The following is a 27,542-nucleotide window of genomic DNA, read 5'->3' on the forward strand; positions in this document are numbered from 1 at the left end:
GAAACATGACTATCACACTCAAGATTTCCTAAGCTTTTTGTAAACAGGGATATAGTATGTTTGGGTGTATGTATGCCTGTGATTATCATCTGCATAGAATAGTTTTTTGCACATAAATGTTCCTTGGTAACTACTAGTGAATTGTTTGTTTCATTGATTTTATTTATTCATTTATTATACGTTTTTTTCCAGGGAAAAGGTTAGTGATTATAAAACAAAATACTTTGGAGATATTCTTATCCTTAGTAAAAATTCTCAAAATTAAATATTATACCATATATATTTTCTTATTAATTTAATAAATACATATTGAGCCACTATTATGTGTTAAACACTTACACTTTATAGACTATGATAAAGAACATTTGTGCCCATGCACACCACAGACACGGTTCTCGGTTCCCTGGAGAAGATGTTATGCTTGATGATTCCATTTTCCTTTCTGAATGCAAACTAAGAATAACATAGTGTGCAGTAGTAATGAATAACCCTGTCAAAGGGCCAAAGAACAATGATGTTAGGTGCTTAAGTATTTTAAGCAGCTGCCAAATACTAGAAAATGTACCCAGCAATTGATTGATCACTTTGTGAAAACAAAAACAAACAAAACCAAAAGTTAAAATAAGGGAAAAAGGTTTTTGCACCTTCAGATATTACCTATCTGAATCTACTCCATTATATGCTCCCTTGCTTACAATTGTAGTGTGGTTATATTTAAGGTTTTACTTATTGCTTTTGGCTTATTTCCCCACTGACAGGTTAATATTGATTCAGAACATGTTAATCTCAATGAATATATTTCATTTCCTTTTTTTCTCTTTTTATAGACAAAATTTGACACCATGTAACAAAAATACTCTTTCCTCCCTCAAAATCTAGGAACAACAGGAGACAGATGGGGGCTAGCCCCTAAAAAATTGTATCAATCAATGCACAGCCATGTAAGAAAACTACATTTAGTCAAGCTGCTGATCATAAGCAGGATTATCTCAGGGGCAATAGAATTTGGAAACAGACCATATCTTGGCTCTTACCAGTGACAGAGCGAATCCTTTGAGGCTCTGAGCTCCTGCTAAGTAATTTCCAATTAACTCATTACAATAAATGAATGTTTTTGTCTTTTTCATATAAGAGCTGAGGCCTTCATGTCATGGCTTCTTTTTACAAGCTCCTGGTTATTTCAGTCCCTTTGTTGGTGTCTTACCTTAGATTTCAAATCTAGCTGCATGTGTTAGACACATCATCAAATATTTTAAAAAATCAATTGGGAATTGCTAATAAATACTTTTAGCAACATAAAATAGCAATTATAAAATTATGTCAATTAAAATTACAGAAATCAAATTAAAAATTACTTTTAACACATTACAGAATTGAGGGTCGCCTGGGTGGCTCAGTCTGTTAAGCGTCCAACTTTGGCTCAAGTCTTGATCTCACAGTTCATGGTTCGAGCCCAGCATAGGACTGGTGCTGCCAGCTCTGAGCCTGGAGCTGGCTTCTGATTCTGTGTCTCCCTCTCTCTCTGCTGCTCCCCTCACCCCCCAAAAAATAAACATTAAAAAAAAAACCACAAAACGTTGAAATCTTTGATCTATAATTGTTCTTATATCAATAACAACAACAAAAAATCCCCACAAATCCCCATATAAATAAATGCAATTTTAAAGCAGCAAAATTTCTTGTTCTTGCTATATGTCATTCCTGGGTCAGGAAAGGGCTCTGCTTAGCACCTCTGTACCTTCAGACCAGACCTAAGATGGCACAGAAACCACATACCTTTGCCAGCCGTGGCAACACACACACACACACACACACACAAACACAAACAAAACAAAACAAACAACAACAACAAAAAACAGAGGTCTTTGTTGTGGCTCTCAATGGCAAATGCTCTAGCTTGAAAAAGATACAGGTCACTTTGACTCAGAATGCATTCAGCATGAATGCATTCAATTGAATGCATTCAGCCCCAGCCAACCACAGGCCTTCAGAATTAGGTAGAAGTTTAAAAGTAACAAATATTTGATGAGTGACAATAATGCCGAAGTACACTGCCATTCCCTTCTTCTCTTTATTTTTCTCCATACTATGGTGTCATTTCTAAGTTATATCATTAATTTACTTTTTCTACTCACTGTCTATTACCCTCCCCTCCCCATTCCTTACCCAAAGGTAAACTCCATGAGGGACTAAGAAACAGCCATTGTCTACCTTGCTCACCACCATATCCCAGACACTTAGAACAAGATCTGGTATATTATAGTTGCTCATTAAAGACTTATTAGAAGAGTAAGCAATGTATTTTTAAAAATCTATCAAGTTCTTTTTTTATTTTTTTTATCTTATGAATAACCCCAAATGCTAGCAAGTGTGAAATAGGGTGGATATTTGTATAAACAGCTTGCTAATCAGAAATTCAGATTCACACTTTCTGGAAATCAATTTGGCAATACGTACAAGAATCTTAAAACATACAGATACTTTGTTAAAAGTGATTTCTCCTATAGGAATCTCTCCTAAAATAATAATCATAAATATGAAAAAAATTTTGGGAAAAAATGTTCATTTTAGAACCATTTAAATACGAAAGATTGAAAACTAATCTAAATTTCTAATGACAACATTATGGTCAAATAAATTTACTCTATCTATTTAAATATTTGCCACTCCATGATGAAAAAATACTCATAAAACAATGCATATGTGGCACAAGTTAATATATTTATATATACACTAGCTAAAGAAAAAATTAGGGAGAAATTTCTTGATCGTATGCAGACAGAGCTTCTGTTCCCACTGTAACTTCCAATTGCAAATACTTAGAATGGACTGATAAATTAATCAATCCATAATAGCAATAGAAAATAAGAGAAAGTAACATTAAAATCCCAACAGCTGAGGAAACTCTCAAAAAGAAAGCAGATAGGATCTGAATGAGGAAAGAAGCAGACCCCAAAACATGCACATATGTCAGCTTTCATAGAAGATGGAAACCATTCTGGGTATCCTCGAAGTATAGATGAAGCCTCATAAAAGAGCAGTGAGCCCTGCCTGAGTGACTGGAGAAGAAAAGCACACTGGTTTCTTTTCCTCTCCTTTCTGATTATTAAGCAATTAACAGCAGAATTATTTGATCCCAGACCACAGCAGGGTTTGCTCAAACAAGAATGTTAACTGAGATAAGTTAGGGGTCAACACCCTTCATGTTACAGCTGTTTCACAGTGGCACTCACCTCTGCAATTCCTGTAGGAATGTGGAGTTTGGTCACACATTGCGATACTGTTTTGATCAGGGCATGGGAAGTGGGAGGTTCCAGAAGCTTTTTTCCCCCCTTCCTAAAATAATACCTCTTCCCAGTAAACATGAATGTACTTAGCATCATAGCCTTGAGTTACATAATAAAAATAAAAGGACAGAATTATAAGCATAAAATGTTAAATATACAACAATAAAAAATAGTCCCACTATAAACTCTGGACTTGGGAAATAGACACAGAATGGATCTACAATCTGCTCGGCCCCACTGAGTTTGATGTGAGCCAAGACTCTGTTTATCACCTGACTTTCATAAGCCCCACTTTGACCTGTGCACTACTCTGGTATTTTTGTCATTTCAGTGCTGGTATTTAATGACTCCCCAAACTTCTGGACAAATCCATTTCTCTCATGCACAGTTACACTTGTAAATGACTTCAAGTCCCCCTGCTAAAGTCTTGGAGGAAGATTTACTTGTGGTTATGTTTCAGGAATTTTTTTTTTTTTTACTTTTTAAAAAATATTTATTTATTTTTGAGAGAGAGAGACACAGATTGAGCTGGGGAGGGGCAGAGAGAGAGGGAGACACAGAATCCCAAGCAGACTCCAGGCTCTGAGCTGTCAGCACAGAGCCCGATGCGGGGCTCGAACTCACAAACCGGGAGATCATGACCTGAGCCCAAGTTGGATGCCTAACCAACTGAGCCATCCAGGAGGCCCACAGGAACATTTCTTAAAAGGACCTGGCCACGTCAAATAAGGGGCTCTGAGACCTAGAAAAGAGGCAGAAATTTCCACTTATAGTTACTTGAATCAAGCTCTGCCTATCTGACATAAAATTTTACAACTTATGTAGACCAAGCGGTAGCTGAGTATGCTATTTTATTCTTAATTATACCATGATTGATTTTATCCTCAATGATACCACCATAACAGATGCTATGGGCCAGAATAGTCTGGTTGACGCTTTCTTCCTGTGGCTTATTATGGTAAGTGCAGCCACCTTGTCTCTGACAGGTGGGTCTATGATGTTGCTTGGACACCACCATTCTGAGTCCCGCTCTTCTCGCAAACCATGGGAATCAAATTCTGCAGTGGCCTTTTCCCATTCTTATCGGGTTGCTCGCTAGGACTGCCATCATACAATACCATAGACTGGGTGGCTTACACAGCAGACATTTATTTCTCACAGTTCTAGAGCCTGGAAGTCTAAGATCAAGGTGTGGGCAGCTTCGATTTCCCCTAATGAATCTCCATCGCTTATAAAGGTCTGCCTTTTTTCTGTGTTCTCACGAGGCATTTTCTCTGCATCTAGATCCCTGGTACCCCCTTTTTTTGTTGTTTTAATCTCTTCTTATAAGGACACCAGTCAGACTGGATTAGGGCCCACCCCAGTGGGTCTCATTTTAACTTAAGCGCCTCTTTAAAGGTCGTATCTTCAAATACAGTTACATTCTTAGATACTAGAGTAAGAGTTTCAACATTTGAATTTTGGGGGAATACTATGTGGCCCCGAACAATTATATTGGACATCTGAAAAAAACCAGCGTAGAGCTATTCTTAAAGGATGCTTGTTTTCCCTGTACCAATGCATTTCTTATGCACTAATAGTGCTTTGGACTATTTCTGAGGAATTTGGCTAAGGAATGCCTGAGATTTTGTACATACTAGGTCCATCCCAACATTCCCATTGTCCTGTGCTTCCAAAATCTTTCCGATATAATGTGCTACCAATGAGTCCAACTATTAATACCACTCCCAGGCACTTAAGCCAGCATATTCAATCCTTATTTTTGGGTAAGTGAACTTCATACTAATAAAAGCAGCCTGATCCAATTTTATATTTCTATCTAATAGCATTAGAACCCATTTTGCATATTTGCCAATAAAAATTGGCAAGATCTTGCAATTTCTTTGACTATAATTCTCTAATTTCATGGAAAACCTTATACTACTCCATCTAGGAAATTCTGTAATCCCACTCTCTCTATTAACCTGGAAATAAGAGTTATTCCTTTTGAACAATGCCTGGGTGAGTTTAACCAAATGAAATCTGGTTCCATCAGAAAGAAGTAAGAAGGATCTCTTCTCACAAGTAATATCATTTCAGGGCATTTGGAAGTTCAAAATCTCAGACCTTATTGTTTGTTCAAATGCCTTCATTCTATATCTCAGGGCTTTTTAAGTTTTCCCCTTATCTTATAGGTGAGGCTTGAAGCAAGTGATATTCGGTGCTGCAACTCTGCAACATTTACAGTCTGGACTTGGAGCCACTGTCAGCCAAGAGTACAGAAGATATGTAGTTTTTAAAATAATTCCATAGTCTTTGGATTCTCTACCAGTGCATTTTGGGAGAGTCAAAATTGTTGGTTTGACTTTTCTTTTGTGTAAAACCTTTCAGGGAAGTCAGAAAAGGCTAGCCCAGTCCACAGTAATCACCATGGTCACCAAAACAATCAAGAGCTATAGTTACTTGATCCCCCAATTCTCTCCAACTACAACTCATTCGATGATGGTGCCGTTATGAGTAAACAAGATGTCACCACATTCTGGACATTGCTGGTGTCCCATTTACCCCACTGAATTATTTATCCATGTCTCCATCAACATGTGAAACCTATTTCCAGAATCCAATGGTGACTGTCAGTCCATGTAGACATTATTAATTTGCTTATTTTACAGCTGTAGACACAAAGGTCCAGAAAGCTTGAGTATTTTGCCCCAAATCTCATACCTTCTAACTAGCAAATTGGGAAATGGAACCCAGAGAATCTGAAACCAGGCACTGTTCATAGGTCATTTGCATTTATACTCAGTTATGTCTATTATTTTTAAAACTTCACAAAATATAGCTTTATTCTAAGGTTTGCACTTGTGAATCTAAAATCAAAAGGGTCCTCTCTTTTATATAGCAAAGTAAAGACATATTTTGTTTTCACAGTTTAGAAAATATCTTTCAGATTCAGGTATGCTTTCTTTTTATCTTACATTTCAAAATGCTGCCTTTGTGGTTTAAGGGCCTACATAATATATAGATTCTTCCCTTTTTTTCCTTTACCACTATTTATCATTTTAGCTGTTTATCTGTAATTGTTCTTTCTCAAATCATATAATTTTCATATTTCATTTTAAGTACAGAGTACTTCCCAACTTAAATCTATTTCGGTGATTTACTTCTCTTTTAAGTATTCAAAGTGATTTTAAAAGCAGCTAAAAAAACTGACTCAGTTTATTATTTTAAAACTTATCTTTGCATTGCTAGGTTTGAAATCTGTTTTATATAGTAACTTATCACCCTGCAGTTTGAATTTTGTGTCAGGAATCATCTGTTAGATCACCCAGGGAACCTTTAATGCCGGGGAGAACAGCAGCAGAAGGGTCTGAAAGATCTGGAGATTACAGTGCACACACTCATAGGACTAGTTTAACAGAACTCCCCTCCCCACCCCACCCAACATCACTATCAATTTGAAAGCAAGACACGTTGCGAGTGGCTATGTGTATCATCCAAATGTTTGATGTGAGCAGTGAGCATTTTGTAGGAAACAGATTCTGACAGAAAAAAGAAAAAACAGGCACACAGCAAAACAAACTTAAAGTTCTCTATCTCTCAGCCTGGCTGACAAGGTATTTTCTTCTCCTGTTCCTTTCCTCTTTCTGTAAAGCTATTTGAAAACTTTTAATAGAGGTAAATAAAGGCTATTCCCTACCTTATTGCCCTCCTTTTTTAAGATACCAAAACATCATGTGAGATAGCATCTTGTTTTCACATTGAGGACACACAGAAGGATTTGGGCAGCCAAGTCTTTTGTCTTGGCTATTCTGATCCAAATCTTCTGCATAAATGTACCTTCAAAAAGAAGACTAGAAGCCCTTCCAGAAACAAGATACATGGAGATGAGGATGTCCAAAATGTAATAGTACAGAAATAGGGCACTCACCTGTTTCTGTGCATGTTTTGCTGAGTTGCCCATTCCAGAATACACTTCATTTGTTTTGCCAATTTGTAGATTTGTTATTTTGTTTACTGTGCTTCTAGCATTTTGATTACATTACTGGAAACTCAAAACTCCTTTGACTCTTGTGGTGTCTTCCAATCCTTTTGACATGATTCACTTTAAAATCACATTCGACTTCTCATCTATTAGGCTACATCAGAGGGTAGAAATGACCAACCCTTAGTTTCCAGCTTACTAAGTGACTCCATGCTCCCACAACCCTGCCAGCCTCTTTGTTATTTATGCATATACACATATGGAAAAGAGCTAAGGTTCGCTCGCTTTTGTTGCTTTAGTTCAGATCGAAGTGAACAGGATGGGTGACATGGCCGAGCAAGTGGTCTGCCACAGTATCTTCCACTTGCTCCAGTCTTTTTCTTCCTCTCTCACTCCTCTCCTTCTGGGAAAACAACCTCTTTCCACCCCATGTAGAACCATCCTGGTTTGACACCAACCAGCCATCATACTCAGCAGGTCTCTCTCGTCTCATCTCCTTAACCAACCTCATAAAGCCACTTTCTTGATAAATGGAGTCTTTCCTGAAAGAAAATCCTCATGTCATCTGTACAAAGAACAAAATCTTTCCATTCTGTTATAGTTGGGTCTATAAAGACTAAGTAGGGGCGCCTGGGTGGCTCAGTTGGTTGGGCATCCGACTTCGGCTCAGGTCACGGTCTCTCGGTCCATGAGTTCGAGCCCCACGTCGGGCTCTGGGCTGATGGCTCAGAGCCTGGAGCCTGCTTCCGATTCTGTGTCTCCCTCTCTCTCTGCTCCTCCCCCGTTCATGCTCTGTCTCTCTCTGTCTCAAAAATAAATAAACGTTAAAAAATTTTTTTAAAAAAAAGACTAAGTAAGAAGTGGCACTTTCAAAGGGGAAACTTGTTGCAACTAGAATAAGCGATTATTTGATTAAAAGTGGCACTTGTCATGGGTAAGACCATACATGAATATAACAATATTCATGTTTCATGGACTATCAAAAATAACAGGTCCCAAATAAAGCTATGGATTTTTATTCAAGCTCTTCTTCTTACCACACTTTTCTTCTTTGTCTTCTCTGCCTCGATTAATGGTAACACTACCATACAGTTGCTTTCACCCTCACACTCTTTACATTCAATAAATCAGCTTGTCTTGTCAGCTTTACCATGAACATATAGCCTTCACCTAATAATTTCTCAACATCACCATTGTGACAAATTTGGCACAAAGCATGCTCATTTCTCACCTGGACTATGGCAATAGCATCCAAACTTATAGCCAGACACGTCTTCCAAATATAAATCAGACTATACCACCTTTTAGTTGAAATTCTTCTAATGTTTTTTTTTTCATTGTAATTAGAATAAAACCTAACTTCATACCATGGCTAATAAAATTCAATGTTTCCAATTATCTCAATTCATGTCTCACAGAGTCTCCTCTTGTTAACTAGCCTCCAGTCAACCATTGAACATGTAGGCTCAGGTTCAACCTCAGAGCCTTTGCACTCATGTTCTCTCTGCATGCAGTATCATTTCCCCAGATCTTCAAATATTGGACTCAGTACCAATGTCATCTCAGAGATTTCTGACCACTGAAAGTGACATATCGCTGCCTTCTCCCCATTATATTTTATGCTTTGTAGAGAAATTTTCTTTTTTTTTTTTTAATTTTTTTAACGTTTATTTATTTTTGAGACAGAGAGAGACAGAGCATGAACAGGGGAGGGGCAGAGAGAGAGGGAGACACAGAATCGGAAGCAGGCTCCAGGCTCTGAGCCATCAGCCCAGAGCCGGACGCGGGGCTCGAACTCACGGACCGTGAGATCATGACCTGAGCCCAAGTCGGACGCTTAACCGACTGGGCCACCCAGGCGCCCCTGTAGAGAAATTTTCATTACAGAATTATAATTTTCTTCACTTAGTTGTTAAGTACCCATTTTCCTTGGCTAGAATTTAAGTGATGAAATTAGAGACTTTTTTCTCTTGTGGCATCATAACAGTGCTTGAAACTTAATAGACAAATAATAAACCTTTGAGAAATAAAGAAATGAATGACCAAACAAGCATGCAAAGAGTTACAAGATGTTAGTCATTCAAGCAGAATAACTTGTCAATGGAAGAAGCACTGATATATTTAAAAGAAGAAAAAAATTGAGAGAACCATCATAGGATTTGACCAAAATATTATAGAAAACAAATATTGGTCATGTTGATTCTGCTTTCCAACTCTGCTTATCATTCAATTATATCGTCTCTCTAATCTTGTCGTTATTTGCTTGTGACATAGAACATTACCATATAAACTGTTTTAAGTATTTATATAAGAAAGAGGTTTCAATAATTTTGGATAAATTATATATATCTCTGGTAGCGAAAATTGGAGGAAACTGAGTCAAGTCTATGCAAATAAAGCTGGAAAGGACAAGCGAAAACAGCAATTTCAATAAAGTCTCTGGAAGCAGTCATTTAGGGCATTTTTCTGATGAACAGCTGAGAATCATCTAAACTTAGTTTTATTTGTGCAGACACATCAAAGAATGGTTCATTTAAACCCTGCTAACGCATATAGATATTTATAGTTCTTTTTTTATACAAAGAAGAATGTTGTGCAGCTATTAATGTTCGTTGAACCAAAGAGCAGGGTGTATTTTGTGTCAACTTGACCAGTTAAAATAGCTCAGTAATGAGTGATTATCAGTTAGCTAAAATAAAGTTTACTTAGGGATAATAAAATAAACTTCGATATTGATTTATGAGGAGGCTTTGAAAAAGGAAATTCTCTGTAAACATGTGTACTCAATGGACCATCAATAACTATGGCCTTCTTGCTTCATTTATCCTGATCTTATCCTAAGTAAAGAGGCTAAAAATAAATATCAGATGCCTAGAGAAAAGTGTAAACAGCATGTCATTCTAATAAACCTCTTTACAGATCTCATTTTTAAAGCCTAAACATCTACTTGCCATTTGGTTTTTGTCTCAAGTATATTTATATTCTGTATGCATCTCTAAGCAATTTTCTCACGAGTATTTTTTTAGATTGCTGACAAAAATCTCTATTTCCTATACTTAGGACAATTCAATATGGAAGTGATGAAAAAAATTGTACCTGAACTTTAGAAACTGAAGATTTATTTTAGACTAATATATTCAGTTGCACCCACAATTGTTTGATGGGAATTTAAAGTGATACTGATTAGAATTCTACTGTTTATTTTATCATATGGCTTTCTCAGAATGACATAACTTAATTTGAAGTTTTACGTAGTTTGAATAGGAAATATAGGAATATGTAAATATAGCAACATTAAGTGATATTCTGCCCATGAGCCCTATGAAAATTCATTCAAAATGAGACAATATTAATGAAATAATCTAGACAATATAGATAGTAATTATGTAAATGATAATGGTTGCGATGTAAATTATTTCATATGTGGATGAACACTGAAAAAAATTTTAAAGTGAGAATGTTTTTACTGGGTATGGAGGAGACTTTTAATTTAAGAAGAAGTTACATAACATAAAAATTCAGTATACATATTGGTCATAAAAGCATGTGAAAAAATTGTAAAACACCAAGTTAGACAAATGGGATTGTTTGAAATTCAAAATAAAAAATGATATAGAGAAACTAATAAAATATAATTAATATAGAAGTGAAAATGTCAGAGCACTTTGGATAAGAAAACTTGCAAAATGTCAGCAATATATAATTACGAATTTAAAAAGTATACAGATTCAGTTACAAAATTTACAGGAAAATCAGAGAAGCAGCTAAAGAAAATATAATCAGGCATTAGATGTGAAAGCACCGACCATAACACTTGCCTGGGTCAGCATATTTCCTTATTCCTCCTTTATTTCTAGAAGTAGTGATCTGATGACCAGAAGAAAACCAAAGCAAAATGTCAAAAGAGAATTTGGGTTTGACAGTTGGATAACTCAGTTTGGACAACTCGGTAGATGCTGTTATTATCATGCACGTGCTACAAAGGAGAAGCTTGCTTGGCTCTGAGGATAGTGACTCCCATTTTGAATTTGAGATGCTGAAAGACATCTGATTTGAAGCCAAGCAGGTAGATGCAAGGTACTCAGGAAAAAGACCCAGGATACAGATGTTACAGAAAACTAGTCTGGATCACCCAGCAGAAGAACCAAGCGGCACTCGGAGATCTTGGAAGGGAGGAAAGAGGTTTATTTTACAACCTTGGGCCTAGAGATCATTCTCCAGAGATCTGAGCCCAGAGCATCAACAGAGGGTACAATTTATAGTCTGTTACTTCCGCATTCCTAATTAGTAGTAATTTGGTGCCTGAGGCAAGCAGGGTGGGAACAAGAACCCAGAAGGGAAGGCTTCGGGCAGGGACTGAAATTCCCTTATCAATCCTGTGGGACACTATGTAACAGATTTTTCCCTGACATAATCACAAGAAATACTAATACTACCTAAGGTGTTCTGATTTATTATAAGACATAAATTCTGTAGAATTGGCAATCAAAACTGCAGAGGTGATCATTGAAGACATAAGAGTGGAGAAACTCTCTGAGACAGAAAATGCAAAAAAAAAAAAAAAAAAAAAAAAAAAAAGAATGTCCAAAAGGCAAGAGGCCTGAGATCTATCAAGCTTTCACAACTAGAGTATTATTGTGAAAATGAATGAGATATGGACGGAGATGACCAAGCAAAGACCGTGCTAGGCCAACATGTGGAGGATGAGCCCAGTAGGACAGGGTGTGCAGGAAGCCCTACAGCATCAGCCAGGGAGCCACGTGAATACAGTGCGCAGTCGGTGTGATGTATGAACCCAGTACGGCTTAGGAGGTTCCCAGTTCTAAGGATGGTGATGCATGAATGCCAGCAGGGCTGTAGGAGTTTCAAGGATGGTGATGGCACGGGCATTTCTGACTACAGGGCACAAGCTGGGTAGCAATCCTTGAGCTAATGTAGTGGACAACGTGGACTTACTGTTAGCACAGCATCTGTGCTGCAGAGAGACAGTGATGGATCAGAAGGTGTGTGTCAGCTGGAGAAATGCCTACGAAGGAAATTTCAGAGTGAAGACGTAAAATAGACCAGGATAGAATCATTTCCAGCAAGTGGTGACACTCATTTATCTTAATGTGCCAGGGGGGAAGGGAGTGGATAGCAAGGATTCCCTGTTATGCAAGTCACATTGTTCTATCCCTTCGCCCGAAGCAGCCTTCACTAACCGGTAATGGTTTCCTTGCATTCTAAGTCCAGACAAACCCCCGGAATCTTTCTCCACCTAATGAGTGGTTCAAGCAATTTGTTTATCAAAGGCAGTTTGCCCACAAAATGATACATCCTGTCATTCATAGTTTGACTTTAAAGAAGGATACAATAACACAATAAAAAGAGGTCTGATCTATTGCTAATACTGATATTTATATTAGAAAAGTTACAGAGGGACAGATGTGCAGAGAACGAAGTTGAGACCTGAAATAATACAGAAAGTAGGAAATTAATAGAGGTAAGAGGAAAGCAATATTCATAATGATTTAAAGCATATGTTTGGGGGCTCCTGGGTGGCTCAGTCAGTTAAGCATCCGGCTTTGGCTCAGGTCATGATCTCACAGCTTGTGAGTTCGAGCCCCGCGTTGTGCTCTGTGCTGACAGCTCAGGGCCTAGAGCCTGTTTCCCATTCTGTGTCTCCCTCTTTCTCTCTCCTCCCCTGCTCATGCTCTGTCTCTCTCTTCTCAAAAATAAATAAACGTTAAAAAAAAATTTTTTTAAAGCCTATCTTTGCCCTCCTAGGCATTTGTTAGCATTGGCTTAAGGAAAATGAGCATTTTAGCAATGGATTGGAAATTATGAATTGCTGAATTTATCAAATTATGATGTGCTTGGTTTCTATAACAGTGTACTCCCTTTGTAATGTGACAGATCACAGTTCACTATCTAAGTAACTATGTGGGTTTATGGTTGCTCATTGCATATGTACACATATCAGGAACCATATTTTAGAACACTTCAAATTTTCAAGGAACTTTGAACTCAAAGGTGTCCTGACAACATTTGGAACAAGAACACAAAACTGGCATTTTCTTTGAAAAAGGTACATCTCAAGGTCACTTTTAACATGATCAGTGGGAAAAATCAAAGTGAAATCCCTTAAATCTCCCCTTTTTAAACTAAAGAGGTTTTCTTTGTATGCTTAAGCTTGTTAATTGCATATCTAAGCCTTTTTCCCTGAAGTCCTTAATTATAATACAGGCTTTAGTTCAATTTCATCTCATAAGAACTTTTCTGAGACAATAGCCATACAATAATTTGGTTTTATTATTAAAATAATTACAGCAATATATCAAATGCTATCAAATTACCTAACAAAAATGTAAAGATTAGTTGCAGATGATTAAAAAGAAAGATGGTTTCTGAAAAGAAAACATGTCACTTGTCTCACTTATGTGAGAAGTAAAGAAAATAGGATGAAATAATGAATTGATAAGAAAAATATGCAAGTCAGCTACAAAAATCAAAAAATGAAAGAAGCTTCAGTGTTTTAGTCATTGTAAGATACTGGAAAGGTAATTCTGTATGCAATTTTATTTCTGTATCACTTTAGAAGAATAAAAGTAAAAGAAAATGACTGGATTTATTATTGCATTTAAATTGGACCTGTGCTACACCTAACAAAAAAAATTGAATAAGATATAGAAACTGGCTAGCCAGAGGGAGAACAAAAGAGACAGAAGTCGTATTTCTCAGGTAAGTAAACTTTTCCTAACCCCAAACACAACATTTATCACTAGAGGCAACAGGGATACTGTCGGGCAACATGACACAAAAGCTGTAAATTTCTAAAATTCCAAGGAGAATTTTCTCTAAATCATTCTGTCTGAGAAAAATCTCCACTTAATGTTATGTATTTATGAGAAAATCAGTTGCTAAGAAATAGAAGAGAAAGAAACTGATAGTAGAAAACCATGGTACCTCCTCAAGATGCCTGGTGAAATTTCAGTTTTTATTTAATTTCTAAATCTTTAACTGTATATATATTTGAATCCAGATAATATTTAGTGGGAAATAGTCATGACATTTCATGGTAAAAATGTTACAATTGAAAATTGTACTTCTCAATATATTCTCTCTCTTTATAATTTCTATTTGAAATTGCATCTTTTATAATGTTAGTATTTTAGCCTCTGCTTTCCTTTAGAATGCATTTCATTTTCAAACACTCCCCACATTTCTTTTACATTTTCTGTGTATATTTTGTTTACAGTTGAATTCATTATGAATCTGGTCTGCAAATTTTGATGCTTAATATTTATTCACTTAAAAAGAATATATTTTTTTCTTCTGTGCCAACCACTCTTCTACTAACTGGGGATACAACCATGCATAAAAGAGTCCTTGCCCTCATGGAGTTTATCTTCTAGTGGTAAGAAGCTGACAATAAAGAAACAATACATCTGTGTTATGTAAAGCAGGGCAGAGAAAAAGTGTGCATCTCAGATAGGTGGCATTTGCACAGTCTCAAAGGAGGTAAATAAACTAGCTTTCTGAGTATTTGCTGAAAGAATATTCTAGGCCAAGGTCACAAAGTGTTCTCAAGTTGTCCTGTGTTTGCACAACCAAAGAGTCCATAATGGGGAGAAGAGAACAACTAAGGGGAAAAGCAGTAGGGGAGGTCAGAAAAGTCATGGAGTCCAGGGTCATGTAGAACTGTATACTTCATGCTGAAAAAACTTAATAGCTTTCTCGGGGTAAGACAAACACCCCAAGACAGAGAAATGGGATATATTAGCACATTAAAGGATTATTTGGACTGCCACATGCAGGGACATTTTTGTGCAGGGTCAGGGGCAGTGAGGTCATTTAAGAAGTTATTTACATTAATCCAGGTGAGATGGATGGTAAATTGAACCAAAGGGTTAGCAGAGAAGATGGTAAGAAATGATTGAAATCTGGATCTACTTTGAAAGAAGAGTTGGCAGAATTTGATAATAAATGAATATCATGTGGAAAAAGAAAGACTGAGGCTGGGCAATTGAAGCAATGATTCTATTGAATGAAATAAGGGAGTTAGGGAAAGAAATGTTGAGAAACAACTAATATTTCTATGTCTCTACAAGGATTAAAAATGGGCGGAGGAACTGAACAGATATTTCCCAAAGAAGACATCCAAATGGCCAACAGGTACATGAAAAGATGCTTAACATCACTAGTCACTAGAGACCTCAATGAGATATCACTTCCTACCTGTTAGGATGGTTATCATTATGAAGACAAGAGATAACAAGTGTTGACAAGGGAGTGGAGAAAAAAGAATCCTTGAGCACTGTTGGTGGGAATGTAAATTGATTCAGCCACTATGGAAAACTATGGATTCCTCAAAAAAATCAAAATAAAACTACCATATAATCCAGCAATCCAACTTCTGGGAATATAGACAAAGAAAATGGAACAAAATATTGAAAAGATACCTGTGGGGCACCTGGGTGGCTCAGTCGGTTAAGTGTCTGACTTCAGCTCAGGTCATGATCTCACAGTCTGTGAGTTTGAGCCCCACGTCAGGCTCTGTGCTGACATCACAGAGCCTGGAGCCTACTTCGGATTCTGTGTCTCCCTGTCTCTCTGCCCCTCCCCTGCTCATGCTCTGTGTCTCTCTGTCTCAAAAATAAATAAAAACATTAAAAAAATTAAAAAGAGAAAAGATATCTGCCCTCCTATGTTTATAGGATTCATATGTTTACATGATTCATAATAGCTAAGATGTGGAAACAACCTAAGTGTCTGTCCATAGATGAATGAGTAAAGAATATGTATATAAAGAATACACACACACACACACACACACACACACACACACATCTTCCTTGACTTATGATGGGGTTTCATCCCCAAAACCCCATCATAAATTGAAAATAGCAAAGTTGTAAATGTATTTAGCACCTCTAACCTACCAAACATCACAGATTAGCGAGTCTACCTTAAATGTGCTCTGAACACTTACATTAGCTTAAAATTGGGCAAAATTATGTAATTCAAAGCCTATTTTGTAATAAAGTGTGGATATCTCATGTAATTTATTAAGTACTATGCTGAAAGTGAAAATAATGGAATGTTTTTATGCATACAGAATGGTTATTAGTGTATCAGTTGTTTACATTTGTGATCATGTAGCTGACTGGGAGCTGCTCAGCACCACAGGAGAGTATCATACAGCATATCTCTAGTCTAGGAAAAAAAATATCAAAATTCAAAGTACAGTTTCTGCTCAATGCATATCACTTTCTCACCATTGTAAAGTTTAAAAATCATTAAGTCGAACCATCATAAATTAGGAACTGACTGTGTAGATAACGGAGTATTATCAAGCTGTGAAAAAGAAGGAATTGTCATTTGCGACAACATGGTTGGACTTTGAGGGCAATATACTCAGTGAAGTAAGGCAGACAGGGGAGATAAATACTATGTGATATCACTCACATGTGGACTCTAAAAATCTGAACTCAAAGAAGTAGAGAGTAGAATGGTGGTTACCAGGTGCTGGGGGGGGGGGAAATTGGGGAGAAGTTGTTAAAGAATATAATTTTTTTAGTTATAAGATGCATAAATTCTGGATATCTAATATACAGCATAGTTGTTATTGTCAGCAATATTGTATTATACACTTCAGTTCCTAGAAGACCAGATGTAAAATACTCTCACCACAAGAAAGAAATGATAATTACGTGACATGATAGAGGTGTTAGCTAATGTTGCAGTGGAAATCATATTGCCATATAGAAATCTATCAAATCAACACATCAGACATTTTAAACTTATACAACGCTATGTGTCGATTATATCTCAATAAAAATACGCAAATCAAAATTTTTAAATAGAAGCTTATAGAGTCTCCTCTTTGTCTACAGGATTCTCAGAAAGATTTGACTTGAATGAAAGATTTGACTTTCATTCATCATGCCAGATACTTACCAGGTTTTCTTCCCCTGTCAATTCATATCTTTAGTTCTATTCAATTTTCTTAAAATATTTTATTGATGATTTTCTCAGTTCTGTTTTCCTTTAAAGTCATTATAGAACTCATATTATTTGGCTATTGCCCTCGTCAGCCAGTTTCCTAATTTTCTTTTCTATTATGCAACTCCATTGCTTTGCTTTATTTCTTGTGAGTTCCCCTCAAATTTACCTTCCAAGCATTCTGTTTTCACTTCTTCTTTCTTTGTTGCAATTTCCAAAAGTTAATTTTTGTTCTTAAATCTTTCTTTCTTATTACATTCTGTGCTTGCTTAAATAATGCAATATCTTTATTTATTTACCTAAAGCTGTAATGCAAATCGTTTTTGAAGTTTTCTTGTCCTACAAAAAGAGCTCTGTTCTCTCAAAGTTTCTTTAACTTATTTATTTTGTTCTCTCTTTTCCTTATTAGAGATTTTCCTCAGATATCTGGTAATTTTCATTGTCTGCTAATGCTTTATATATATATACATATATATGCATATATATACATATATATATATGTATATATATATATATGTATATATATATAAAGGTGATTGGAAGTTGTCTGCTAATCCTTAATACACACACACACACACACACACACACACACACATAAAAGGTGATGGGAAGTTTTCAGCATGTTGTTAGGTCATTGAAATTAACTACATGATGACTTCGTGGGGCATTTTGACAAAGAATCTCCGTATTAGTAGGGAAATTGAGAATCTAATCTTCAAAGAGATTTATAGCACTCCTTACGTATTCCATGTGCCCTTCATCTTTAAATCCAAGGCAACCATTGGCGCCAGTCCCTGAGTATTCTGAGAATTCTGTCTTGTATTTCAAGCTGGTTTTCTATTTTCCCCACTATTGTTTATGGCTAAACTTCTATTTAATCTTTAAGGCAGTTACCACAAAACACACTTGCTCTGTGATAATTAACTTCCTCCAAAAATGTTTTCATTCTTGTTTTTGGGTAATTGTGGTTTTATGCTTTCAAAAAATTGCCTTGTCAGTAGTTTTAAGCTATAGGTCTTCGAAGTGGAGAATATAAGAGTAAGGTTGCCATTTTTAATGGGAACTCTTTGACAAAGTCTACTTACAGATGGCTAAACTTACTCATTTTTAACACATTATTTAATTTGTCTTTCTTAAAATGATGAAGTCAAAAATGAAATTGCAATCTCAAGATTCTCACATTTTACTCTCTCCCATATTGTTCTAACTTACTTGGTGAATGTTGTTGGTAAGTAAAATATAAGATTTGATATGAGGATTATTGCAGCAATACTGTTATTTATTTTCACAAACAGTCCTACATGAAATATTTGGATATTTGATTTCAACTGATTTTTGCTTCATTTTGAGTCCTTTAATAAGTGAGGCACACCCATTTTTTAACAGAGCTATCATCTAGTGGAAACCTATCTTCTAATTTTTTATAGAAATTAACATGTAGTATATTTCTTAGTTTTATATTCACATATAAAAGACTGGCTGAACATAAAATTATTGAGTCACCACAGTTTTTGATAGATCTCAACAGAGTCTCCACCACCCTATCATATTTAGCAATTATAGCAGAACAATCTGAGGGTGTCCAGGTTTTCTGTTTCATTTTGCTGTTTGTTGTAGCTTTAACTATTGCTGGAGGTTTGTTTGTTTGTTTTCTTTGTAGACAATATTGACCTAAGACCAGGGCACTAATAGTTCCCAGTATTTCAGTATAATAAAAATGATTTTTGAAAGTTCATTAATGGGTTGAGTTTATGGGAATTAGGAAAAAGAATTTATCTATCTAAACTAGTAATTTCTGCTGTCTCCTTCCATTCCCCACTACCAGCATAGGTGGGGTTAAGAGTACTTTAGTATGCGCAGAAGGAAACCAGAGAGAAGAAGTGGCTTTATTATTATTATTATTTTACTGCCTCAAATCACCCAAAACAGAAGTCTAGGCAGACTGGTACCATAAGTAACAATGCTCTCTCCAGCCATCCCCTCCCCGCCCCCATGTATTTTAGGAGGTACTTGGAAGTGTCGGGACAATTCATAGAAAAGTGAAATGAGGTGAGGTAAGGGCAGCGGGGAAGCCTAGCTGACCTGGCCCCTTGAGGAACTGGACTTGTTTGCATCTGCCTGTCCAAACAGATCTCTGCCCAGATCAAGCCAGGGCAGGGCTTGCCTGCGGCAGAACACATTTCCTTTTGCCTCCATGGAGCAGGAAAATGCCCAGGGAATGAGCTACAGAGGTCAAACATTGGTCATAGCTTAATTTATGATTTCAAAATATTCAGACCCAGACCTACTCTGGGTACCACGAATGCTAAAAGAAGAATCGTTCATGGGTATTTTAGTTAACATAATCAAACGAGCACTACCAGGAGCCAGGGCTACTATTTTGAACTAAATATTTATCAGAAAATGTTGGTGTTGGTGGAACTGTCTGCAAATGCACATGCAACAACAAAATAGAACAAGGCATTCCTTCTTTGAGTGCTGTACCCACTGGATATATCACCTTTCCCTCTCGTTGCTATTACTATATACCAACCACCTAGTGAATTCTTACCATTCTTTAAAGAATTTAGTATCTTGTTCACTTAACTTTTTAATTCCAAATGTTGACTAACATTAACTGCTACACCAGTGTCTATTTTTAAGATGCAATAATATGGCCCATGCTAGTCCCAATGTATTTACTCCCTCCAAATCTGTTTTGGATTATATTATCAGACCAAATTAATCCTGATCTAGAATCTTAAATCTCAAGTAGGACAACTCTCCTATACTTCCAACTTATTCACCTCCGTTCTTTTTGTTTTTTAAGGTTTATTTATTAATTTTAAGAGAGAGAGTGCACACGAGCAGGGGAGCAGCAGCGGCAGGAGAGAGAGAGAGAGAGAGAGACAGAATCCCAAACAGGCTTCAGGTTGTCAGCAGAGCCCTATGTGGGGCCCAATCTCATGAACCGTTGGGATCATGACCTGAGCTGAAATCAAGAGTCAGATACTTAACTGACTGAGCCACCCAGGTGCCCTGGCACCTCAGTTCTTTTTTATTTAATGTTATCAAGGTGTCTAGTTCAAAAGTATTGTTCTTTTTCTTTTTCATTTTTGCCTTATCTTCATTCTCTATCCTACCTGGGCAACGGGGAGCATTTTATGAAGCTGAGATACTGACAAGGGACGCTTGTGGTACAATCAAAACAAAGAGCAACACCGCCATGTAACAGAATGTCAAGTAGAAGGGGCTGAGAAGAAGCAAACAGGTGAAACAATAGGACAGAAAACACCAGGGAAACTGGTTAAGACTAGAGATTCCAAGCCACGGAATGGGGGGAAGGCAGTCTAGAAGTCTTCTTTTTCTAAGGTATTTGCAGTTACGTGTGTAAGATCAGAGGAAAAGGGTAAGGAGGGAATAAAGTCCTAAATTCTGCTTCTACAGGGCTCTTGTCTCCCAAACAAAAGAGATCCATAGTCTTGAAGGACAAATCACCCAAGTATTATTAGACAAGCAAGTAATAACTTACCTGCAGCAAATTATTTAACTACTATATGTTCTATTTTGCTCATCTGTTAAATAAGGATATTAATAGTACCCTTCCTATAGGCTTGTTGGTAACTAACCCAACTAATATGTGTAATGGGTCAAGAAAAGTCCTAGCTCTTGTAAAGAGTATAGTAAATGTTAGTTGTTGTAATATTATCCAAATTATAGTCTCATGAACCATCTCTGGCCCACAGTAAAGAATACCACTCTGGTGCTTAACTATTATTCCACATCCGATTTAATGTATGTCTTCCTAAAAGTGCAAATACAGGGAAATCCCCTGCTGATAGAGAAAGTAGCATTGATCCAGCTTTTGGTTTATTCATAATCACTTAAGATGTCATACATTTTCCATACCCTTCCAAGCTCTCCTCTTCCTTACCTAGTAGATGTTCTGATTTAGGCTGACAGGGCAGAGGGCCAAACTCATTCACTCTGTCTAGATTTCACACGATGCCCTTCCACATGACCCCATGGTACTGGCCACATGGAAACAGCAAAATTGATTACAAATTGAATCATACTTCAATCCAGTGGTGTCAATTTATTCAAAATAAACAATTATATCTTAATTCCCAATTAAAGAAAAAAAAAAATTTCCCCCAGGGGAAACAAAGGAAAACAAAAACAAAATGAAACAAAACAAACAAAAAAGTATTTGGGTGGATTCCTCCACCACATAGTAGAAATGTATAAAACAAGCATAGCAATTATGTTTCAACAAGTATATTAAAGTATTACTTCTCTTACCTAGACTCCTGCACTCTATGAACATACAAAAGAAATTTAACTTAGAAAAAAAATGGAACAAAAATCAAAATGACAATGTCAAAAAAGTCAAAGGCAGCTTATTGAAGGATTATACAGAATTTTGTGTCATATCAGTATACCTCTCTATGTGAATTTTGAAAATGACATATTAATAATATGAAGACATTGGATTTTCAAATAAGTCATTAACATCAAGTTTTCAGTTTCCCAACAATCTAGATTTGTTAAAGGAAAATGTCAAAGAATTTTGTGAGCCCTTGGTTCAATATGTTTTATTTCTCTTATACATATGAATTATCTGTGAATAAATTTGTGCCTCTGTCAAAAAGCATTACGTTTGCTGTTCCAAATATATATCACGTAAATATAATACAAAAACAATCTAAACAGATAAAAGTCTAAAAACAAATTGCAAAGATCCAAATGAATTTGTATACACTGGATATCCCTCCTTCATGTTTCCAGTAAAGGAATCAAAAAAGCCAAAGCCATGACTTCAACAACCTGTACACACAAAAAAAGTCATTATATTGCTTTAAAACTTCACTAACCACGTATCCTGTTCACAAACAAAACTATTGTTGATTTTATTGAAAGAATTCTGTGTGCAAAGATTGTAAAATCAAGTCATGTTCTGTGAAGAATACTTTTAGAGCCTTTGTTTAAGTCTTTGAGTCATAAAATTGCACCTGCACTTGAAATGGATTTTACCCATCATCCCAAGCGCTCAGCAACGTGTGTATAATTGTATCCACAACTGCAATACTGAAGCAATGGAGTGAATTTTTAAAAAATCTGTCAGAACTATAATGGAAAAACAATTTGCAGAAGTATTCTGTGTTCACTTTAAAGTACCACATCGTACTTGCTTGAATATTCCATTTTATCTTCCACTAAAAATAAACCCATTATGAAATTTTATGTCATTTTCTCATATTGAGCTTGAGCACTATAACATATACTTCCATAAAATGTTGAAGTTTTACAGTCTTGCACTCTCATTTTGAGCACTACACTAGTAAAACAGAAGTCTAATTCATAGGAAGGTATTCATATAAGCCTATGACATTACAGCAATCTCATTAAAAGTACATTTAGTTAATTTAAGAACTTGAAAATCCATAAAATTTAAACAGGCATATCATCTGTTTTGCTAGGAAGCCTTACCACTACTTGCTATTGCTTGTTGTAGGGGTTAGTACAGCAGAAAGTGGGTCAATAGAAAATATACAGATTAGAGCACACACAGGAAAAAAAAAAAAAGGATGTACAATACAATGGAGAGATTAATACACATAAAAAACTTTGTTAGACTTAAGTATACCAAGGTTGGAGGGCACTTTATAGCATTAAAAGTATATATTTTTTAAAAAGGCTCAAAATCAGAAATGTAGAAATTCATTTTAAGACGTAAGAAAAATAATAGAAAATTAAAACAAATAAAGTAGAAAGAAGAAAATCTTTAAACACAAATCAAAATAAAAAACATACAATAAAAAAATAAACTAAATCAAAGATGATGGTTTGAAAACTCTAATAATGTTGATAAATCACTGTCAAGATCTATAAAGAAATAAGAAAGAAAACAAAAATTTTCAAAATCAGTAATGAAAAAGAGGACATCAGCTTAGAACCAATATAGGATTGCAAAAGGATTTTGTAAAATGAATATTTCCCATGAATTTAAAAATCTTATGTGAAATGGACAAATATCTGCGAAGAATCCAATCACTAAAACTAAAACATGAAGAAATAGAGAGTGTGAATGATGCTATCTCAAAGAATATCCTATCTCAAAGAATAATTGTACCATGAAAGTGAAGTCAGTATTTAGACTACAAAAAAGATCCAAGCCTAAATGCCTCTACTGGTAAATGGTTGTAGGCTTTTAGGGAAAAAATAGCACTGATTTTCTAAACGTTCGTTTAGAGAATGCAAAAAGGGCCTCACTTTATAGCTCTTTTTATGAAATTGGCACAAACTTGATACCCAAACCTGACAAGGATATTTCAACAAAGAAAAATTTCAAACCAATGTTTCTCATGAACTTAGATGCCGAAATCTCAAATAAAATATTAGTAAAATTAATCCAGTGGTATTAGTTTAAAAAAAAAAAGTACATCAAGGGACGTGTAAGTGGCTCAGTTGGTTGAACATCCAACTCTTGATTTCAGCTCAGGCCTTGTTTCCAGGGTGTGGGATGGAGCCCCAGATCAGGCTCTGTGCTGAGCATGGAGTCTGCTGAAGATTCTCTCTCTCTCTCTCTCTCTCTCTCTCTCCCTCAAATAAAACTAAAAATAAATACATAAATAAAAGTACATCAAAATCAGGTTGGGTTTATTCCAGGAATTAAATCTTAGTTATCATTCAAAAATCAATGAAAATTCATCATGTCAGTAAGGTAAAGGGGAAAGAAATGAAATAATCATCTCAATACATGTAGAAAGACCATTGATAAAATTTAACACAAAATCCTTATGATAAAAAAAAATTTCTTAATGTTTATCTTTGAGAGGTAGAAAGAGAGACAGAGCACAAGTAGGGGAGAGGCAGAGAGCAAGAGAGGGACACAAAAGCTGAAGCAGGTTCCAGATTCTGAGCTGTCAGCACAGAGCCAAATGCGGGGCTTGAACTCACAAACCGCGAGATCATGACCTGAACTGAATTCAGAGGCTTAACCGACTGAGCCACCCAGGTGCCCCATGATAAAAAATTTTAAGCAAAATAAGAGTAGAAGTAAACTTCTGAATAAAAGTATCTATGAATCATACCTGAGTGTGAAATATTGAAGTTTTCCTGTGAGATCAAGATGTCTATTATCATGCTTTTTAAAAAAAAATTTTAATGTTTATTTTTGAGAGAGAGAGAACACGAGTGGGAGAGGGGCAGAGAGAGAGGGAGACACAGAATCTGCCAAGCTCCAGGCTCTGACAGCTCAGAGCCAGATGCAGGGCTCAAACTCACAAACTGAGAGATCATGACCTGAGCCAAAGTTGAATGCTTAACTAACTGAACCACCCAAGTGCCCCATATCGTGTTTTCAATGTGACACTGTAGTACAGCATTTAGTCAGTGTAAAAGGGCAAGGAAATGAACAAAGGATTTGAGGATTGGAAACAAATAAATATAATTATCATTATTTGTAGATGACATGATTGTGTGTATAAACAAATATAAACTAGACTATGGATGTGACTTAAAATTAAATCAAGCTCTCTCTCTCTCTCTCTCCATATATATACATATTCCATATACCAGGACCATTCCTAAAGTGAACTTTAAATATATAATCTATAATAACATCAAGAAACATCAAATATTGAAGGATAAATCATGTAAAAATTATAGAAGCTCCCTATACTAAAAATAAATATAATTAGTGGAATTAAAGAGGACCTAAATAAACAGAGGTGTATATTATGTTCATAGGTGTGAAAACTCAGTTTCCAAATGGAGCTTTAAATTCAATATAATCCCAACAATAATCTCAGAATAAATTTTCAGAATAGATAATTTCTAAAATACATTTGGAAAGGTAAAGACTAGGAAAAGCCAAGAAAATCTTGAAGATGGACAAAGGGGGAGAAATTATTCTACTGGATGCTAAGTTTCTTTTTTTTTTTTAATAACAATTTAGAAGATGTGGTTTGATTCCAAGTATGGACACACAGAAAAATGGAAAAAGTGGAAAATCTAGAAACAGCACCACAGATGCAATGACAACTGATCTTGAGCAAAGGTAGCACAGTAGAGCAGTGGCAAACGGATTATCAGTATATGCAAGTAGGACAGTTGGATTTATAAACCCTCTCCAACTTCTATTTGACTTCTCTATCTCATATCACATACCAAACTCAACTGAAAGTACATTGTAAATATAAATGTGAAAGGATAGCAAGGATTGTCAAGAAATTACCTGCAGGCCAAAACCAGCTTGCCACTTGCTTTAGTATGGTTTGTGAGTTAAGAATGGATTTTCTGGGGGTGCCTAGATGGCTCAGTTAAGTGCCTGAATTCAGCTCAGATCATCATCTCGGGGTTTGTGAGTTTGAGCCCTCAGTAGGGCTCTGTGCTGACAGCACTGAGCCTGGAGCCTGCTTGGATTCTGTGTCTCCCTCTCTCTCTGCCCCTACCCAGCTTGCGCTCTGTCTCTCTCTCTCTCGAAAATAAATACACATTAAAACAAAGGAATGTACTTTTTTTGTTTTTCAATATAAAATGTATAATAAAGAATAACATTTTATGATATGTGAAAAATATATGAAATTCAATTTTTAGTTTCTATAAATAAATACCTTTTGGAACATAACCATACCCACTAGTTTAAGTATTATCTGTCACCACTCTTGTGGCACACCAGCGATGTTGAGCAGGTACAAGAGAAATCATATGGCTCACAAAGCCAAAAATATTTACTATCTAGATCTTGCGTATAGGGTTTGCTAACCTCTGCATTAGAGAATAATATAGAATATGTTTTTCGCTATTGTGCCAAAGATTTATTAAATGGGACTCAGGATGTACGAACCAAAAGGGAAATGATTGATAAGTTGATCAATATTAAATTAAGAATTTCTGTTAGTCAGGGGCACCTGGGTGGCTCAGTTTGTTAAGTGTCTGACTTTGGCTCAGGTCATGTTCTCGCAGTCTGTGGGTTTGAGCCCTGCGTCTGGCTCAGGGCTGACAGCTCGGAGCCTGGAGCCTGCTTCAGATTCTGTGTCTGCCTCTCTCTCTGCCCCTCCCCTGCTCGTACTCTCTCTCTCAAAATAAAATAAACATTGAAAAAAATTTTAAAAAGAAAAAGAATTTATGTTATTCAAAGGATATCTTAAAAAGGATATCTTAAAAAGCTTAAAAAGCCTATGTGGCTTATAGTTGGTTGAGCATCTGACTCTTGATTTTGGTTCAGGTCATGATTCCAGGGTTGTGGGATCAAGCCCCGCATCACTGGCTTGGAACCTGATTGAGATTCTCTGTCTCTCTGCCTCTGCCCCTTCACCTGCTTACATGCTCTCTCTCTCTCTTAAGGAAAAAGAATGAACAAATCACAGAGTGTGAGAAGGTGTTTGCAATATATGTTATTGAAAAAGGCTTAATAATCAGAACATATAGAGAACACTAACCAAAAAAAAAAAAAAACCTTAAGAAAAGAAAGAAAGAATATAGGCAAACTTTATTTTTTTTATTTGAAAACAAATTTTTAATATTTATTTATTTTTGAGAGAGACAGAGCATGAGCAAGGGAGGGGCAGAAAGGGAGGGAGACACAGAATCTGAATCAGGCTCCAGGCTCTGAGCTGTCAGTGCAGTGCTAAATGTGGGGCTCAAACTCACAAACCATGAGATCATGACCTGAGTGGAAGTCGGACACCTGACTGAGCCACCGAGGTACCCCAACAGCAAACTTTAAATGTTCAGGTACTTCAAACGAATAATATCCATTTGTCCAGTAAATATATAAAAGAGAGTTCAAACACCTAAGTCATCAGGGGAAAAAAAATCAAAATTATAATAACAATGAATACATCAAATACACAAAATGTCTAAAGTTAAAAGGGCTGACAGCAATTATTGCCAAAGATATGCAGGAAAAATTAGATTTCTTACTCATTCCTGTTGGAAAGGGAAATTTGTACAATCACTTTGAAAACTTTGGTATAGTATCTGACAAAGCTGAAAACACACACACCCATTCATCAACCAGTAAATCCACTCCCAAATACCTACCCAAACAAAAGCATACAAAATGTACATAAATGCACACAGCAGTGGTATGCATAATAATACTAACTTGGAAACAACCCAAATATCTACCAGCTGTGTACATTGAATCAATATATTGTAATCATACAATAGCATACAAAGCAGAAGTGAAAATAAATGGACTACTGTTCCATGCATTAACATGAATGTTTCAAATGGGCATAATACTAAGTGAAAGAACCCAGACACAAAGGGGTAAATCCCATATAACTTCATTTATAAAAATCCCAAACATTTGCAAA

Source organism: Panthera tigris, chromosome F3, assembly GCF_018350195.1.
Source record: "Panthera tigris isolate Pti1 chromosome F3, P.tigris_Pti1_mat1.1, whole genome shotgun sequence".
Taxonomy (NCBI): Eukaryota; Metazoa; Chordata; class Mammalia; order Carnivora; family Felidae; genus Panthera; species Panthera tigris.